Raw genomic sequence first — 9209 nt, 5'->3', positions numbered from 1 at the left:
ACACTCAGAAGGTTACAACATAGTATGACATATGAACTTTAAAAGCAAGAAATAAAAATATTTATTAATCTTTCTTTTGTTTTTATTTACTCTTGAAACAAAACGCTTTCGAGGACCTTGCGGAAGTGCCTCTAATCTAATATAGCTGCTATAATAGTGCCTCTAATCTAATGTAGCTGCTCTAATAGTGCCTCTAGTCTAATATAGCTGCTATAATAGTGCCTCTAGTCTAATATAGCTGCTATAATAGTGCCTCTAATCTAATGTAGCTGCTATAATAGTGCCTCTAGTCTAATATAGCTGCTATAATAGTGCCTCTAGTCTAATATAGCTGCTATAATAGTGCCTCTAGTCTAATACAGCTGCTATAATAGTGCCTCTAGTCTAATATAGCTGCTATAATCTGGGACATCATCCTGAGGTCAAATTTAGTTAATCCACTTGATATTACTTGGGTTTTTTTTTGGTTTTTTTTGCAAGAAATATATTCAGGTTAACGCTACGCTACCAGAAAACCTGATATACATGACATTATAATTATAATAATAACTCTTACATTTACATACGTAATTTGCTTGCCTTTATATTATCTTTCTGATTTGTAAAGATTTCAGATACAGATAATTCAAAATTTACAACTTGAAAAAACACAACATAAGTTCACTTAGACCGAGAAACTTCATATGTGATTAGCGTATGTTAGCTATCAGCTAACTTTCTATTCTTAACTATAATTAGAACCTTGTAATAAACTGTTATGAACCTCAGAAGTTTTGGCTAAGCGTTCTTTTTCTAATTATTTCTAAATTATACTATTTTTCGTGATGAGATGTTAAAACACACACAGCTATATCGTCAGACACTACTGCTGAGCTTAACTGCGGCTTCAAAATAAAAATACAATTTGAGAAACAAAATTATGATTAATTCAATAGAAAAAACATTCAAGGAGACAATCATATTATGTTTTTCTTACAATCACGAAACTTTGCTCAAATTATAGAGTGTATCGAAAAGACTATCAATCAATCAATCGGTAGATCGATAAGCTGTATATTAAATTAGTCTAATGTTTTTTGTGAGGCAGTTTATATTACGTCATCGTTTAATCATGCTCCAATATAGTTTAGTGGTTTCTAACGTTCTTCCTCACATCACTGCCGTCTACACAACTATGTTTTCCAGGACTGAATAAGGTAAATTAGGAAGCTGCGCTAACAGGCGTCCAATATATCATGACTATGGTTGAAATGACAACTAAAACGCTAGGAGATTGCCAAAGTCAACCGGTGTGTGGTCCGCCGCCACTGACCGGCCGTTAGCGAGTGATGAATGAGCGTTGGTTCTGCAATGAAGGCACAGGACACGCAATCACCCGTGTGACATGTACACGAAAAATGTCTACTCCAAGCGGAGGTTTTTGACATAAATGCGAGTTTTTATCTGAACAGTTTTACGGTATCCGTGAAATTAAATGTCTTTCTAGTTTCTGCTAGTCACTGGTGCCAACTTGACTGCAATTACAGTTAACCATATCTACGATCAAACGATCCATACACAATTTTTCTCTATCTCTCGATATAATGCTAGGGAATACGAAATTATATATCAGTCAGAGTAAAATAAGATAATCAACTGTTTTTTACTTGATTTTATATATATGTATATATACTTAATTATGTTGTTCTCTGAAAGCCCTAACTTTGTGTATTACGTTTACATACTAGCGGTAGAGAAGTTTTATGTGTTTGTTTGTTTTAGCCACATTGAGCTATTTGCTGTATCCACCGCGGGGAATCGAACCCCGGATTTTAGCACTGTAAGCCCATAAACTTATCGCTGTCCCACCGAGGTTGAGTAAAAAGGTTTGGCAAAATAATGAAAAAAATCTCAAATCTTGGTGTGTTCACCAGGGGCAACATGAAGCAATTAGACAATGTAACTGTGCACTCTTTATTCTGAATTTATCTGTATGTACATAGTTTATTATTGTTTGGTTGGTTGGTTTTGTCAGAGAAAGGTTCTAAATATGTGATATTAAGAAGGTCTTTCAAATTTGCACACAGGCACGATTGTTGGTGAACGTCTGGCTCGATCTTCAGTGTCAAGAACATCCATAATAACGAACGTGTCCTAAGTGTCAGAAGTGATGTCAGCATGGATATCGAAAAATAAAACAACATCAGACAAACAGTATATTGTTCGAAAAACCAAGTCGACAGATCATGACAGTCGAGTATTAACACGAGTACCGAGACGAAAACAAAAGAATACGCCGTCAAAGGTGTGCGCAGAACTTATCGTTAACCTAAAACAACCAATCTCTATCAAAAGAACTCGAGGAGAGGGAGGGTACACAAGATAGGTTATCATGATAAGGCTGCCAATCAGAAATTTCTGATAACACTAAAAAAGCTCGAAGAAAATTCTTTCAAGGACATAGAAGATCACGTGGTTTGGTCAGATGAATCATTTTTTACACTCTTCCCATGTGGTGAAAATCAAAAGAAGATTACAACATTAAATGACTTGCACCAACAATTAAACAAGGTGGACTCTGTGATGTATGGGCTTTTTTTCCTTTTCTTTTTGAATAGATTAGGGTCTGTGATCTCATTGAGGTGTGGCTGCAGACCTAGTTTACTCCATGATAAAAGTTATTTTTCCCATACGGAGCAAGGCACCAGTTCATACTGCTGTAGCTGTAAAGATCGGTTTAAATAATATGACAAAGAGATTGGCACCTAACTTAGCCATCACAGTCACCAAATTTAAATGCCATTTAGCTTGTATGGTCAGCTATGTCATAATTTGCAGAAGTACGATGACCTGTTCTCTAGCATTTGGAAATCAAGAACCGGACTAGTGTAGCCAACTTAGCGATCTCTTCGCTAGATCTAGCGACTTTTGGTTCCCAAGCGACAAAAGTTTACCAAAGCAACTAGCCAAAAATCCAGCAAATTTCACTGCGACAATTGTATATCATAAAAGGTAGTGTAGGTTATAGCCCAATTTGTATAGTTACACTACCTTTTATGGGTTATAGCCCAATCTTGATAAAAAATAATTATAAGATAGAACTAAATTAACTTGTGCTGATAATAAAAATTATGTCTAAGCAGACAACATATAACTGCAATAAAATAATTATATATGTATATAATTTATCGTGTTCCTAAACATTAGGTCTAGCAATAAATCTGCAATCGTTTTAATTTTCATTACAGTTAGATATAATTCTCAAGCTTTAATTTTTTCATAACTTAATGTGAAGAAGAATTATAAGATAAATGATTAGAGTATTGTATGTTTAGATAAGCAGTGGCTAGCTCTGTCTCTATGTGTGTTTTATCCTAAGTGTAGTAAATAAACTAAGTAATCTTAACGTTAGGCCAATTACATTTTTTATGCGCTAAGACGACATCGATTTTCATTTTAGGATATTCAGTGCTCAAAGTGCAAAGAGGAATGTGTTATAATATATCAACCCCGCTACGTCTGCTATATCCAGTGCCGATGCGACCTTTCGTTCAAAGCCAGGGCTCATCAGGCCAGCTTGGGTGTGTATCGGATTAAACAAGTGAACTGTTATTATTATCAATTTTTAGTTAAGTCGGTTTATTTGTAATTAAGCATAAAGCTACACAATGGGCTATCTGTGCTCTGCCCCCCCCACGGGTATCAAAACCCGGTTTCTAGCGTTGTAAGGTCCGCAGACATACCGCTGTGCCACTGGGGGGTGGGGGCTTTAGTTAGGTCATTTAGAGGTAAGAATTATTGAAACAACGTTACTTGTTTTTATTTTATTTAATCCTCTTTATATTTCATGCACTCGACTCGTAATCTAAGGGTCGTGGGTTCGAATCCCGGTCCCACCAAACAAGCTCGTCCTTTCAGCCGTGGGGGCGTTATAATGTGACGGTCAATCCCACTATTCGTTGGTAAAAGAGTAGCCCAAGAGCTGGAGGTGGGTGGTGATGACTAGCTGCCTTCCCTCTAGTCTTACACTGCTAAATTAGGGACGGCTATCGCAGATAGCCCTCGTGTAGCTTTGAGCGAAATTAAAAAACAAACAGTTAAATGTCAACTAATACGTATTTCTTGAGTGAAAACTGTACTATGTCATCTCCTCGTTAAAGACATAAACTGTTTTCATACGTTAGAAGTTCTGGATTTCGTAATTTATACTTTTATATCAATTCTTCTCATACTTACCAGATTTTGTTTTACACTCTACATCGTTCGTTACCGTATTAGCTATTTGATAATCATGAATTCTATTGTTTAGTTGAACTTTCTCTAATAAGATATGTTTGTGCAACATTTTAAACACGTGGAACTGAGAAAACAATTGCAAGGATGAATTAATAACAAGGATAAAAGAAGCATTTCAAGTTCATCAAAACTCTGAGATATTTCATCTAATATACTCATAAAAGTGACCTAACTATACAGACATTGCCAAACTTGGAAACAAAGCAAAACATAACGTCATCAAATGTAAGCTAAATCAACATAAGAACTTTTCAAGTCAAAGGAATATATATATATATATATATTGTTTATATTTCTTCTGTTTGTTTGAAGTATATAGTACTTCATTTCAATATATAATTAGTGCTTCTTGGCAAACATCATTTATTTAACTATTTCATTTGTAAATATTAACAGCAAACACTATTAATGATATTTTATATACGAACAGAGCCAATGACGTTTAACACTAAATCTGAGAGTCATATAAACCGTCATGACCAGTACATTATTCGTTTCCTACTCGCTTCAAGAGCTTCATACAATTAAGATTTCGAGAAATAATTTAACATGGATGATCTCTGTGGTTGAATCACTCCATTGGCATTGTGACTATACTTTTACATTGTCAAAATTGGATTTAAGGTTTAAAATGGTGCTATCGTTCATGGGTTACTAAATAAGTGTATTCTTTGCAATCTATTTGATCTAAGTGATAATTCACTTAGTAACCAAGTTTTCACATCTGGGATGCAAAGTTAAGAAAGTGTTATCAATCTTAATCAAAAGTTACAACTAGCGTTAACGTAACCACAAACAGAAACGAAAACAAAGGATCTACCAGTGTCAGCAGGATGTCATTTACTCATATGTGTTATACCACACTTGTTAATCCCAATGTCAGACCAGCTGTTTAGTGTTTTCCAAACGTTATTTAACTATCAAGTTCTGTAATCACTGTAAAATGTAACGTATAAAAGTTCCTTAAGCGCATAAAATTTACACTTGACCAAAGTAATATCAGATGTTGTGTAGTTTAACTGTAGCTGCCAACTATCTGAGGCTTGTCAATTTGCAGTATAATTAATTACTGTAATATTTGAACTTGTCCACATGTCTGATAGGTAAGACTAATTGATCGCTTTTGGTTTTTTTTTCTTATAACACTGGAGAATGTTCTATTGATATTCTTGCCAGCAACGTGTGCAGAGAAGACTTAAGACTTTTCTTGGTATCAACGGAACTTAAATTGATTTTATTTTTTTCTATTTTAATAAATTTGTAAAATAAAAAGTGGAGTGGGTGGAACATGTTTTAATTATTGAATTGTATTAATCAAGCCCAGTATCGGTATGCTGAAGAAGATCTATTTGAATTACATAAATTTCCATGGGTGGAAACATTTCAGTGAAACGAATCTTAAACTCTAATGAATTTGTTCAATTTTTAAACATCTGCTTAAAACTTCGAGTTCACTGAAACGATACCCTTGACATTAATTCCAGGAGGAAAAAAATATTACAAATAATTTCTGCATTGTTTTGTTTGACATATTTTGAAACTTTCTGTTCAATCTAAAAAGCACTAAGTAAAAACTATGTATGCAGTCCATACCAGAATTCTTTTTCTTTGTACATTTTCAAGCAGTCTTAAACAGTTTGATGAATTTTTTGTTGTAACTTATAGACTGGTTGGTAATTCCAGTGAACCTGTATATGAGTATTTACTTTTGTTTGTGTAGAGGACTGTTTATTTTAGAGCAAAGCCACAATAGGCTATCTGCTGTGTCCACCGCGGGGAATCGAACCCCATATTATAGCATTGTAAGTTTAGTAAACTTGCTGTTGTCCCACCGGGGGACAATATTTAGTATTCATATTGGTGGAAAGAACAATGGAGTGTTTAAAAAGTACGGGAGAACACACTGTGATTTGTTAACCGATTAAATTCATTTAGACATTTGATTGCTTAGTGACCTCTTACGACGTCTTCAACAGCGCATATCCTGAAAAAAAAATAATGGAATCTCTGTGCAGTGGTAAAATATTTTGTGCCAACTAAGTCCTAATACATTTACGGCCCTTAACTTAAGCACGCGCATGCAAGCTGCATTTGAGGCATTTAATTTGTTTATAATTACCAGTCATTCGTCGGTCAAGACTACATAACCAGATGCATACCCGAGTCGTACAAAAATATGACTAATATATCACCTATTTTGTTTTTGAATTTCGCGCAAAGCTACACGAGGGCTATCTGCGCTAGCCGTCCCTAATTTAGCAATGTAAGACTAGAGGGAAGGCAGCTAGTCATCACCACCCACCGCCAACTCTTGGGCTACTCTTTTACCAACGAATAGTGGGATTGACTATCACATTATAACGCCCCCACGGCTGAAAGGGCGAGCATGTTTGGTGTGACAGGGATTCGAACCCGCGACCCTCAGGTTGCGAGTCGAGTGCCTTAACCACCTGGCCATGCCGGGCCTATATCACCTATAGTTTATATAGCATCTCCGCATCATAAGATATTATTTGCATCTTTGTTTTCAAGTAAAAATAATCATAATAGTACAGGAACGGCGCTCCAATCTGCTCTGGCCCCACTACACCACTGTTTGCAGCAAATAATGTTAATGATTTGCTATAAAGCTTAATTACCAGGCTAAATAATAGTGATGTGTAACATTTTATTTGACATGTTTTGTTGATTAATTCAAAATATTTATTTTCAAGATACTTTTTCGCCTATGTTTTCATATAAACGAGGGTAAATGTTATTCCAAAACAGTCACGGGCTTTTTTCTTGCCCTCAATTTAGGCTCCTAAAATTCTTCCCTAATTTCTCAGGTTGACAAAAGCGCCATAGCGGCGCGACGTCAGCGACACAAACCAATATACTGATTATTTCCCCCAATTTTTCTATTTCTCCTTTTTATTTTCCTTTATTTATCTTTCCATCTCATTCTCCTTTCCAACTTTTGCCTTTTTCTTCTTTTTCATGACCCAAAATTATTCCCGAGTTTTTTAAAATCTCAAAATTATTCCAATCCTTTTTTTGGGCAGTTATTTTCAAGAAAAACATTTTAGTTTTAATTCCTGCATATGCACTGGGTACTGAATCATTTTGAATATTTTAGCCTGTATAGGTGGGATATAAATAATTGATTAAGAGTGATTTTGATGCTTCTGGCTTTCGCATTTTTTCTTTCTTAACAAATCGCAAAATTATTTAGAAATTATTATTGACCCTGTTGTAGCTGAAGCGCTGAATCAATCCATTATAGACCCGGCATGACCAAGTGGTTAGGGCGTTCGACCTGCAATCTGCGGGTCGCGGGTTCGAATCCCCGTTCCACCAAACATGCTCGCCCTTTCAGCCGTGAGGGCGTTATAATGTGACGGTCAATCCCACTATTCGTTGGTAAAAAAGTCGCCCAAGGGTTGGCGGTGGGTGGTAATGACTAGCTGCCTTCCCTCTAGTCTTACACTGCTAAATTAGGGACGGCTAGCGCAGATAACCCTTGTGTAGCTTTGCGCGAAATTCAAAACAAACAAACAAACAATACTTTTAAGAAGCCATTTAACAAAGTTTAAAATTCTGTTGGATGATCAATATGATTTCACTAGGAGGAATTCAGTAATTCTATAAATATTTTGACATTATTTGACGAGGTTACTTCTTTTGTTGATGAAGGTAAAGATGTGATTTTGGTATATCTGGTTTTCAGAAAACTTTTGACAAGGTCCCCCATACAAACCTTATTAAGAAAAATGTCTGTATGGTGTGTGTGTGGGATAAGTTGACTCATTAGATCGAAAAATGGCTGGAGGAAAAAAAAAGCAGATGATTGTTATCAATGGAATTCAGTCAAACTGGATTAATTTCACAAGTGGAGTATCTCAGGGCACGATGTTGAGGTATTTGCTTTTTTTCATTTACATCAGTGACATGGATAAAGAAATGTTCGATAAATTGCTTAAATTTATTGAGAATATTAAAGTCTTGGGTGTTGTTGACTGTGAGGATACTGCTGTTGCTGCTTTACAAAAAAAGATTTAGATTATTTAATGAGTTGGATGAATAACTGGCAGATTGCTTGTAATTATAATAAATACAAGGTAATGCATGTGGGTTATTATAATTTAAATTGTGAACATAATTTTGATAGGAATAGCGTGTTTTAGAAGGAATGGATATTGATGTTTAGGTTGATCATCGATTTGTGCTGTTATTAGTGGTAGAGTGAATATAATTTTGATGGGAATAGCGTGTTTTAGAAGGAATGGATATTGATGTTTAGGTTGATCATCGATTTGTGCTGTTATTAGTGGTAGAGTGAATATAATTTTGATGGGAATAGCGTGTTTTAGAAGGAATGGATATTGATGTTTAGGTTGATCATCGATTTGTGCTGTTATTAGTGGTAGAGTGAATATAATTTTGATGGGAATAGCGTGTTTTAGAAGGAATGGATATTGATGTTTAGGTTGATCATCGATTTGTGCTGTTATTAGTGGTAGAGTGAATATAAATTTGATGGGAATAGCGTGTTTTAGAAGGAATGAATATTGATGTTTAGGTTGATCATCGATTTGTGCTGTTATTAGTGGTAGAGTGAATATAATTTACTTGTTGTTGAATTTAATCGCTAACATAGCTCCTAAATAGCTCCTAAATTTCGGCATTTGTTTCTGCTATATAAAAGCTTGCTAAGGAGGGAGTTCTCAGGACCAGATCAGAAGTGGTGTTATGTGTGTGACACCACATTATCACGTCAAGCTAGGTATGATCCGAATAGGAAAAGCTGAAGGACTCCCGTGATCGAAGACACGGAAGTGCATTTGTACCCTATCAACGCCTGTGTAAAATAAGTCAAAAATTAGTAGAAATCTATGCTTGGGAATTATTACGAAAATATCTTTGTTAAAACAGACTGAAGATACCAATTATCA

Source organism: Limulus polyphemus, unplaced genomic scaffold (assembly GCF_000517525.1).
Source record: "Limulus polyphemus unplaced genomic scaffold, Limulus_polyphemus-2.1.2 Scaffold2376, whole genome shotgun sequence".
Classification (NCBI taxonomy): Eukaryota; Metazoa; Arthropoda; class Merostomata; order Xiphosura; family Limulidae; genus Limulus; species Limulus polyphemus.
The sequence above is the reverse complement of the archived record's forward strand: the minus strand, read 5'-3'. Positions refer to the sequence as shown.